Source organism: Ambystoma mexicanum, chromosome 5q (genome assembly GCF_040938575.1).
Source record: "Ambystoma mexicanum isolate Mex_15411 chromosome 5q, UKY_AmexF1_1, whole genome shotgun sequence".
Taxonomy (NCBI): Eukaryota; Metazoa; Chordata; class Amphibia; order Caudata; family Ambystomatidae; genus Ambystoma; species Ambystoma mexicanum.
In genome coordinates, this window is record NC_090933.1 from 1,103,726,745 (window position 1) to 1,103,738,854 (window position 12,110).

The 12,110-nt window shown below is 42.8% G+C and overlaps 1 pseudogene; it reads right to left on the bottom strand.

Annotated features, from left to right (window-relative positions):
* Positions 1-397: 397 nt before the first annotated feature.
* On the bottom strand, positions 398-5,933 carry LOC138498353 (rho crystallin-like; annotated as a pseudogene).
* Positions 5,934-12,110: the final 6,177 nt, after the last annotated feature.

Sequence of the window (12,110 nt, forward strand, 5' to 3'; positions counted from 1 at the left end):
TGTGTGCCTGTCTCCTTCTCTGGGCCTACAGAACAAAAAATTGGGTGGAGCACACATGAGGTTTTTAGTTTTAGATTATAGATTGTTTATTGTTATTGGATCAAATGTTAAATATGTTTAGGTGCGAGGGAGGAAAAGCAGCCCTGGCACAGAGCCACCACACTAAAGTTACACAAAGAAAAGAGGATCCATATATGGAACTCTCCCATCCCCTGCACACCTTATAATCCCGTCTTTTGATGGTTAAATCATTAATTCATAGCAATAAAGTAGTCAATACTTGGTTAGTCTTTAAATTCAAAATGAAACAGCTATCAACATAACTGTATTACAGAAAAGTGTGTTTAATAATTAAGTGGAAAAACAAGTTGGTCAAAAAAAATGACTACAGTTCAGTTCACACAAAATGGCTGATGCGTTTCGAGAAAAACATTCTCTTCTTCCAGAGCCAGCCAAAACTTCTGTATTGGTTACAAACTGGATTGTACTTGAGCCCTGGTTAGCTTAGAAGCCGCTCCAATTGCCGGCGGTTGAAGTTGGACACCCCAATGAATCTTACCAGCCCTGCATCTTTACATGCTTCCAGGACCTCCCATGTAGAACAAAAATCGACATCGTCGTAAACAGGTTCTGGTATGTCTTCCTCAGATGTTTCTTGTCCTGACGGCTTTATGGAGAAAGGTCCGTGCATGAGAACAAGATCAAGATAATCCAACTGAAGGTCACTCAGTGATTTTTCTAGGCCTTTGCGAACTGGGTCAGATGAGAAGTAAGAACACCAAAGCTTCCCTGTGTAGAATACGTCCTCCCGTTTCACTGTTCAATCTGCAATCTTCGCTCTAATAGCACGCCGAATCTCTACCTCGTGTCCATAGATGAATGCACAATCAATATGTCGGTAGCCAAGCTCAATAACCACTTTTGTATCCTCTTCATCTGCAATCTTTGGTACCCTTTGTCTTCTAAGATTTCAAAGTTGTTTTGCTACTTCCCTCAAAAGAACTCTTCAAAGGGACAGTTCTCCTTGATCCATAGCTCTCAACTCTCCCACTTTTGGCGTATGTCATCCGCCTTGCAAGCAGCTGACTCACTTCAACTTCTCTGGGCCTGTCTCCCACTCCCTGTGTCTCTGTGCCCGTCTCCCTCTCCCTGTGTCTCTTTCCTCCTGTCTGTCTCTTTCTCTGCCTGGCTGACTCTTCCTTTCTGCTCTTAACTCTTAGATCAAGGGCATCTCTCTCCCAGACGTCCGAAGCGAAGGGCAGATGAAGAAAAGGGCAATTCCTGTTTAGACCAGGAAGACCAAGAGGACCCAGGGTCCTAACCCCTGCTCAGACAGCAGGTAAGCATGCACCAACATGTGTTTTCTCCCTGTCCCCACAGGCCATCCCCACCATCATCAGGCAACTTCTCTGGTGTTGGGGTGAGGACAGGTGCTCCGTGGCACAATAAATTGTGCATTTGTAAAAGTTTTATTCTTGGGCCGCAGCACGTGTGTGCCTTTGTCCCTTGTGCTTCCTTGTTCCTTGTTTGCCACCTGGTAACCCTCTGAACACGGGTGCAGGCTCCCACATATCCAGTTGCCCTCGCACTCCCCAACTCTTAATGGTCTATATCTGCAACCCTATAGTCCCTTCTCTCTGCACATATGAGCAACCTGCTGGGCTGCAATTGGGGGTTAACTGCACTTCCCCCTTCCCCTCCACCCTGGCGCTTCTCCCTTCCCTCTTTCCTGCACTTATGCGATCTGAATGACACAAGGCCTAGTAAGATAGTTATATTGTCCTCCATTGTTTCCCATTACCTGTCTTGTCATGCCTAGAAACACTTGTGTATGGTTTATGATGAAATTACCTAAGTAGAAAAGTCCTATCAGCAAAAGTCTGACCCCCATTTATTTGCAGATGTAGGGGGGTAAAGTTAATAAAAAATGTATAGGTGTAAGGCGGGGGCTGCAGAGGATTCCCCCCACAGATATATGTATTCGAAAAAATGAAGAAGAAAAAACGAAAAACAAAATAATTGGACTTTTGGTGGTTGGACTTTTCAACTCTGTAATTTCACGCAAATCCTTGTGAACAGACACATTATAAATGCCACTTCATATATCTCTTTCCCTTTCTTTTGCTCCCTTTCTCCCTCTCCCTTTCCCTTTCTTTCTCTCTCCCTTTCTTTCTCTTTTCCCCTCACCATCTCTAGCTGTTCCCAATCTCCAACTTCCTCTCAACTCTTCCCTTTCTCTTTGTCCCACTTCATCCAAGGGTACTCCCAATTTTTTGTTTTCTATGCCAGTGGGTGTGGCTAGCCAGTCCAGTGTGTATAATGTATCCTGGTACCAATGAGTATACTCCTCTTTCTATAATAAATATGTTCCTGTTTTCTACAAAGACTTTGGTGCCTTCATTGTGTTCCCACTTGTCAGTGCAGCCTGACTGTTTTTGCCAGAGGGGGACCAAGTCCATCTGTATACACAACGCACCCCACATGGTCTTTTGATTCCCTCATCCAAAACTGCAACCCTGTCTGGGGTCTCCCTCATGGACTCCCTCATTTTGGCCTGCCTCCCACTTCCACAGTATTGCCCTGCTTTGAACTAACCAGTGGGCTCTATGGCAATAGGGATTGAATGCCCCTACAGACATGTTATTTTCTGCATATGAGAAGTAAAGTCTTGTTATCCTTGCAAAAGGTGCAACAAGCCGTTTTCCTGAGCGGATTGTCTTTTACTTGTCTGTTAGCCAGTGGTCTGTTCTACACTATGGCTAAAAAAGGCTGGTCAAAGAACTGGATGCTTAGACCAGGTGAGCTACATACAATAATGGTGATGCTTTGATCTATTGGTTCTTTCTTGGATGGTACAGGCATTGAGGTCGCCTTAGCTGTACTTCATGATGCACATCTAGTGTTGAAGATTCTATTAAGGACATGTTTAAGGAGACCAGTTGATGTACACACATCGCTATGAATTCTACAAAGAGCATGTTGAAATCAAGGAAAGGATGGAAACTGAGCTTAAGAGGTTACTTAAATGTGTACAAGTGGATGATTCAGAAGAAACAAAATCAGTTCATAATGTTGTTGTGACAGTTCTGACAAATTTGAATGTGATTGCCAAAATTGAAGTATTTGTGGCTAAAGAATCTCAAGAAAAAACAACACTCAACATTGCTAGTACATTCATATGCTTGACACAATGCTTTTTATTTATCAGATCCGTCTTAACTGCAAACTGGGATTTACACCTTGCATCACTTGAAGAGTTTGTTAAATACTTTTTTGCCCTCGATTTGATAAACTCTGCAAATATGATTGCATGGTACTTAGAAGAAATCATATAGCATGAAAGCAAACACCTGCACTTGTCGAGTGAGTTTCGGAAAGGCTATTGTGACAATAAGCCCCTTGACGGCAGGCCAATACCGCCCCAGGTAATGCCCCCGGGCCCATAGTAACGAGGCCCTGGGAGCATTACCGCAGGCGGTATTGGCCCGCCATTGAGGGGCTTATTGCCATTAGTACCCCTGCCCGTTAGACCGGGGTACTAATGACATTTTTTTCTGTTCCAAAATGCAGTCAAATAAAATGGCCACCGGGAAAGGGAAAACGTAGTCCATTTTCCCTTTCCATGGCGGCCATCGGAAGCGTATGCGCTGAGAACAGAATTGTTCCCAGCGCGTTCGCTCCTGAGAAAAGAAGAAAAAAGAAGGTAAGTGGGTTTGGGAAGGGATAGTTTGCAGGGAAAGAGGTTGGAGAAAAAAAGCAGGGGATGAAGGCAGCCTCCAGCCATGAGGAGGCTCGGAGTGGGGATTGCTCCTTTTCCAGCCTCCTCATTGGCTAAGGGGTTGCTACGCTCCCCGCCGGGAACAAACCCAGGCACGTACGTGTGTCCACGGGATTGCACCGTGGTATAGTTTGGAAATGAGCCAATCACATTAAGTGTATCCCGTGGACGCACGTCTGCCGGGTGCTAATGGGAAGTAAGCATGACAAAAGAACCCTTTTGTGCTTTAGGTTCAGATGAAACTCTGGAACATCAAAACAGGGCAATGAAAGTACTTGGTAGTGTGGTTATATGAAAACGACAGGAATAGGGAAGCTGTATGCATCTTAAGAAATTAATACAGGACACTGTTTGAAACTATAAAGTTCAAACATATGGAGGACCAGTGGACAGCATTGCTTTTTGCAATAGAGACAGGAAACACAAAGGAATTTTGGCGTATGGTGAGATCTGGCCTAACTATAAATAAGAGACTGCATTTGGGTCACATTGCACCAGAGGCATGGGTAAAGCACTTTAAAATATGATATTCCTTGAGGCAGGTTGAATATAGGTTGGAGATAGAGGCTACAAGTTCTAATGAGACCTAGGCATACAAAGCACATTAACCTACTGCCCAGGCTGTACTTATCTGTTGCACAAGTGAAGCTGAAAGAGATATTCTCTTAAAGCAGAATGGCAAGGCCATATATAGATAAATGGGTCCCCTTTCTAACAAGATTCTTTAATGAAGTGAAGAGTTTGTTTGTCCTCCCCAAAGCTGGAAGGGAGAGACAATAATTCCAATTCATAAAAAGAGAGACCTGGATTTGGTAGAAAATGATAGACCTATATCACTCATATCAAGGTATTATTCCAGTCCCTGGAAATCTGGGCTGAAGAACATGATATTTTATCTAGTGCCCAGGCAGGGTTTAGAAAAGGAGAATCAACAATTGACCAGGCTTTTAGGCTTGATCTTATTCTAGAAATGTTTGTCGTGCTTCGATCCCAGCCTATATATCTGGCATTTGTCGATCTCCAAACAGTTTTTGAGTCCATTCCCAGAAAGAAGCTGTGGAGGTGATGGATGATCTAAAGGTTCTTGTGCCACTTGTTAAATCTATTATGGCCCTCTATTCTAGTAATTATGCATGTGAAAGATGGAATGAAGGGGGAGAACTAACCTAACAAATCCATTCTCAGTCAAGATAGGGGTAAGACAGGGCTGTGTCCTGGCCCCCTCCTGTTATTTTCTTTATATATCAACAGCTTTGCTGCTGATATGCAAACATTATTGTTGGATGCACTATTGTTGGGTTCTGCCAAATGGAGCCTCTTGCTATTTGCTGACGATGCCGTGCTCTTGGCAAAACGCCCCAAGCGGCTACAACAACAACTTACATCCTTTGGGCAGCTTTGCATGGACACAAATTTGATTACAAATCCAACTAATACAAAGACTATAGTGTGCTGTCCCTTGGCCTGCCCGATCAGATCCAAACCAATGTTCTACTTTCATAACTCTCTGCTATCTTCTGCAGAGTTTCAAGTATTTATGGATATCCTTTGTAAAGGATCTGAAATTGACCAAACAGCTGGAAAAGAGCAATTTAACACTGGCTAAACAGACTGGTGCAGTAACCACCTTTTCAGCACCCCACAGAGGCAGATCAGTGTCCTCAGCAATAGTGGTATACAGGACCCAGGCAGTCCCAGCCGTAGGTTATGGTGCTGAAATAGGAGGGCATATGTGAAGTCATTACATACAATTTAAAATACATTTCTGAAATGTCTTTTAGGCCTCCCGGTCAGTGTTCCATCTGTCACAGTGGCCCTAAAATTGGGGCATGTAGAAATTAGGAATGTGGTGATGTTGAAACCTCTCTTGTATTGGATTAAGATATGGTCCATGGCGGAGCTGGAATCCTACAGTGACTGTCTTGTGGAAGTTTTAAAAATGGAATGTGTTGGAATTGGGGTGTGGCTTGGCACTGAGGATGATGGCCGCCTGATCGTGCCGCTCCAACCCATCAATGCTTTAACGCAGCATTTCTTCACTTACCATTTACTTTCTACTTTGGGTCTTCTTCCCTGGACCGACGTTCTGCTGATGCTGCTTCTGACCGAAGGTCTGCTGCTCCTGCAGGTGCTTGCAGTGTGTTCCACCGGTCATGAACACTGAGTGCTTGCTGCTTCCAACAACGGCTGCCTCTTGTATGGTAACATCTAGTGCTGTTTGTGACGCAATGGGCTACCTCTGGCCTTGTCGGCTCCTTTCATCTGTGCAGCGCCACCACATGATGTTACAAGAAAACTACACCTGTTTCGAAGTAAACCCAAAATATAAAGACTATGTTTTCTTCAATTTAGCGATTACGGATATTTTAGTTACTGCATCCTGCTATTATGCTGCCCTGCGCACCTTTGTAGCACATACTTCTACAAAGATACTAAACCTGTTTTGAAATTAACCTGAAATATTATGGCTAAGTTTTTCTTCTATTTGGCAATTTATGGATATTTGTGTTACTGTTCCCTGATACTTGTGAAATTCTAACACTGTCCTATGCATTTCTGGGGTGAATACTTCCACAAGGAAACTACACCTGTTTTGCAATCAAGTCGGAATATTTAGACTTAGTTGTCTTAAGTCTGTCAATTTGTGGATATTTTTGCGGCTGGTCCCTGATATCTTAGGAATTAAAACATTGCTGTGCACATTCTTGGCACCCTCTCTCTCTTCTTTGGATAATTACCTCATACTATCTGCTACTATGGCCACTGGTAAGGGCAATCAAATAACGTTGATCATCAATAAAGAGTCAAACCCTTCCTCTGCCAATCTTAAAAGGCCAAAGAGTAACTCGCCTCCACCGCTCTCCCCTGCTGACCCTGCCATTGAGGTTATTCTACAGGAAATAAGAGCATTAAAACCTTTCATTGAAACTGCAAATCAGAAACTACAGCAACTGGATGACAGATGGAAGGGGTTTGAAAGTAGAATGTATGAAATGGAGAGAAGGGTTTGCTTTGTTGAGGATGTTCCTCCAAGGGTGGTGTTGCTAGAGAAAATGGTTAAAGATCCCCAGAGACATAATGAAGAGTTGGAGAACAGAAGCAGGCGTAATAATCTGCGTGTCTGTGGTTTACCAGAAGGGTGCAAATGGACTGACCCCATTGCGTTTCTACAGAAGATGCTGCCAGCCCTGCTTCACATACCACTGGATATATCAGTTAACATTCAGCACATCCATCGCATTGGCCCTGTAAGTAATCTTACATCCTCTCACCACCCTCCTTGTATGCTCATATTCTATCTACTTGAATATACACAGCTTCAACTCATAGGCTCTAAGGTCAAAGAGTAAAACTCCCTCAGTTGTACGCCCCTACACTAGAATAAATGTTAATGGCACTCTGTCAGTGGTGTTGGAATTATTGGGCGGCACACGCCAGGGCTGACCGCTGTCCCCTCTACTCCTCGCTTTGATGATAGAACCTCTGGCGAACCTACTGAGGTCCAGGTATGGCAGACTCGGAATAGAACGAGAGGGCAGCGGGGAGATGATTACACTGTATGCCAATGATATAGTGTTATATTTGAAGAACCCCAAACACAATTTAGGCAAGATCCTCAGGTAGTTAAAACATTTGGGGAGTTTTAAGAACTTAAACTGAAATCTACCAAGTCTGAAATCTTTCCCCTAACAGACGAGACTGACCGACCTTCGGAACTCCATGGACTCCTTTGGAGCCCGGTTCACATTAAATACCTGGGGGTATGTATTGCCAGAATGCCACAACTGTCCCGCGCATTGAATTATGAAGCTTTAGCAAACACCCTATGTGTTAAGATGGAACGTTGGAGATCTCTGCCAATATCAATGATGGGCAGGCTCACTCTCATCAAAATGATAATTCTACCGAAACTGTTTTATTTGTTCAACACCGTCCTGGTGTGGCCAGGAAGAGCGTTATTCTTGAAAATTAAGGGAGCATGCACTTCTCTGGTATGGAATGGACAATTGAGGCTTTTTCTGGCGGGCACTCACTGACCTATATTGACAGGGTGGATTAGCAGCATCAGAGTTGGAGATCTACTATGCAGTAGCGCAAGCACTCTATGCGTCACAATAGGCAACTGCATATCTAGATCCATGCCAAGTGAGGGATACCGTCCCAGTCCTGAAACCAAACAAACTGCTCCACAAACTGGTGGCGGCACATCCCATATGCTATAACCCCATAGATCCGACACTTGTAACGTGCATGGCCCGGGCCAAAATCGCCAATACAAAAGAGTTGGAAATACTAAACTCCTACACTTGATCCAGAGCTTGCCTCACACTGGAGCGACAAAGGTATCAATCAACTAGGAGGCCTTTTTCCAGATAGGAAATTTATAACCTGGGACACAATTAAGGAGAAAGTGGGGGATACACCGAAACAGAAAATGTACTCCATGCGCATGATATCTGCTATAGCAAAGGTGTGCGGGACGTTCCCAATAGAACCATGGATACATCCAGGATTGGGATACATGTTCACTGCAGGGACAGTTAAAATAACGGCTTCAACCCTGTACAAGCTGATAATAATGACCCAGACCCCTATAATCTGCAAAGCAAAGGAGAAGTGGGAACTCGATCTGGGACACCCTATCACTGATAAACACTGGGAACAAATTTGTAATCTGACCAAATATATGTCACGCAATACAAGGTACAAGCTGATACACTATAAGATTGTGCATAGGCTACATTACACCCTAGCGAAGCTGAGACGAATATACCCAACAACGGATGGTAAATGTCCCAGATGCGAAAGTCAGGAGGCCGATACAAGACACATGTTTTGGATGTGTGCACACCTGAGAGAATACTGGGGAAATATATGTGAAGCACTGGATACAATGGCAAATCAACCTATCAAATGGTCCCCGTTGGTGTGCCTACTGGGAGCCACGTGGAAGATGAATCCCACATGGCGGAAACTGTTAAATCTTGGTTTATTATTTGCAAAAAAGGCTATATTCCTGAGGTGGAAAAGCAAGAACCCACCCACCAAAAGTGACTGGGATAATGATATGCTCTGGGCAAATGATAATGAGGAAATGTATATAGAACTAATGCATGCCGCAACGCGATCCAGAAACATTTGGGGCAGATATAGACAGTACCGTGCGGACAGAACTGATGAAGAAGATGACAAAATTGTGTAATAATAATGTATAACTGATTTAGGATATTGGATAATGTTATGTGCAAAGTGTATTTCAAGTGTGATTGTATAAGTGTTGTACCTGTGTGAATAAAAAAATAAAAAAGTTACTCATGATGGGCGAAATGCTATTTTTGATAATCATGCTGACCTTTATTCGCTCCTTTATTCACTCCATCAAAACTGAAGGCATGCGCACGTTGCTTCTTATGAATTCCTCTTCTTCTTCAGGATCTTGATGCTCATTTGCATGTAGTAGTCTATTTATATGCATTCTATGCATTGCTGTTACTTATTCTGTGCTTTATTTTTGGTGGGTCGGGCGCAGGTGTGGCGTCCTTCTCCTGCTGTGGGCTGGCTTTTCTTTTTTGATGGCTCTGTAGGTGTCACCTACTCCTATTGCTTTTTTCTTTTTTTCCCACATCCCAGCCTGATCCTATATAGTTTCATATGTTTTTTGTTGAATTTGTCTGCCTGGTTTAGTGGTCTTTTCCTTTTTTTCAAAGTATGCAGGCTATGGTCAGGCATCCCCTCCCTATACCTCTATCCTCATGTACCTTCCTTTTGTGTTTGGCCCCTGTTCGCGGGCCATCCTTTTCAAGATTGCATTTAATTGATTCTGGTTTTTAAAGCTCTGTGCATTTTATTCTGGTTTGCTCACATACCTTGCAGTTTATTGGTCCATATGAAAAACCAAAGAAATGTTGAGGTTTAGTACCACAAAATGAAATATGTCAATCACGGGTCGAAAGACATAAGTATCTTTATTTCTGTACAGAATTCAAAGCAAAACAGATAGCTATCTGGCTCCCAACACCTTGCAGTGTGTACCAGCAGACACAGTGTGGGGTGAGAGTGCTGGACATCTTAATGCAGGTTCTTTTTTACATTTTTCCAATCATGACCAGCCACTCTCCAAACTAATAACTTACATGCTAGGGTTTGTGCCCTGTTCAAATGACAAATATAACAATATTGTTTAACATATTTAACAAGTTTGCTTGTCCATGAAAATACAATGGCAGTGTTGGGTCTCCGGCTCATAGTAAGCCTAGTTTCAAGAAAGAACACAATATATTACCACCAAAGCACACGGTTTGAGTTTGCTAAACATTGTTCCATTGTTTAGATGAGGATGAGGCTTGTGAGCGCAGACACTTGCATTGCAGTTCATACAAGTCACAAGCTTTCTTTGCACAGAACAAAAAGTCTGCTCTCGGTCAGCCTAAATGTTGACCTAACTCAAAGGTTGTTCGCTCGGCTGTAGTTGAAAACACAGTCCACCATTTTAGGACACAAAGATATAGTAACAATCAAAATAGTGGATAGTTCTTAAAATGGCAGAAAAGTTGATCAGAAATCGGAGCATTTCAAACATGGTTTTCTGTGCAACGCGAATAGGCTTAGGCCAATATTCATAACAAGGCGGTATTATACGAATGCAGTTTAACACATATGCTGTTTTTATTTTTATTCATGCACCGCCATGATCTTTAAATTTGTAACTTGGAACATCAAGCGATGTAATTATCCAATTAAAAGACACAGGATTATTTCCCACATTAATAAACTTAAGCCATCAGTAGCATGTATACAGGAGACCCATCTCTCACTTGCTGAAGCCATGAAATTCAAATCCTTTTGGGTCAAGGATGTTGTTGCTAGTCCTGCAGTGGGTAGGAACAACAAAAAAAATGGCATTCAAAAGTTTGGGTGAAGATGTGGATAGTAATGGGCCCTGACCATGGGTCAAACTTCTGATTGGCTCTGACTATGTTTCCATAATGAACATTTATGGTCCCACCCTCCCTGACCCAGGTTTCTGGGTTTCCATGAAGCAAATCATTCTTAATTTCGGTCTTATTAATCTTATTATGTGTGGCAACATCAATCATGTGCTGGATCCTTTCTAAAATAGAGAATCCAAGGTCACGTTCAAAAGCTCCAAGTCCCATAAAGCCTTTGTGCATTGCCTGACTAAAACCGACCCGGTTGACACCTGGAGACTCTCTCATCCAACTCAGTTATTTATTTATTTGCATTTTTAAAGCGCTCACACAGCCTGGGGGCATCGAGGCACTGTTACCGGAATATGTCTTAGTTGCGTATTTATAGTGCGCTTATTAACCAGGGGTTTCTAAGCACGGATCTGGGGATCGAACCTGTGTTGCTTTGTGTCGTCTTGTTTGCAAGGCAAGCACGTTGCTGCTCAGCTATCCTCCTGGGACAGTTACAGAATATTTTTACTCTCCTCCCCATGATACACTTTCATGTTTGGATTATATATTTTCTTCTAAACCTTTTATTTTGTACCATCATCAATTTGACTCTTTCTAATATTATCATCTCTGACCATGCCCCAGTTAGCACCTCCTTTGACTTTGCTGACATCAAAATAACATCCTCCAGATGGAGATTCAATAACTGTCCACTACACGTTCAGCAGTTTATCCAGTCCTTTCAATCTTTCCAACAACAGTACTTTGCTGAAAATCTTGATTGTGACCAATATGCCTTTAAAGCTGAGCTCAGGGGTCCTATTATTGCTTACTCTAGCAGAAACAGCATAAAAACATCTTGATGATCTTCATCTTTAACTTCAACTTTCCAATGCTGAAAAACAGTACTAGCGGTTCGCCTCTGATACAAATCTCTGCTTAGTTGCACTTTCAAATTAATAATGAACTTCCTGAGATGGCTTTCGGGGCTTTATTAAAATATAAAACCAAGATTTACCAGACTTCCAACAAAGCCTCAAATCGCTTGCCTCATACTTCAAGACCAAAAAGGAAACATCCTTTATCTCACACATTAATGATAAATCTCGTACCACCCTTACAAATCCTGATGACATTTTGGGCTGCTTCAAGCAATTTATATTCTGACTTATATAATCCGGAGACCACAGTCTCTACCACTAGTATTGGCGCCTTTCTTAATAATATCAGCAGGGGTTATCATATCCCCAGACGGATTTTACGCATTTGGGTGGTGATATTACACCTCATGGGATCAATTGTGCCATTAAGGGGTTCGGTAAAAGGAAGACCCCCATTCCTGATGGATTCTCTGTTGAGTTTGCCAATCCTCATCATTCTTTCATTTTCGAAGGGGAACTTGGCAGGGGTGT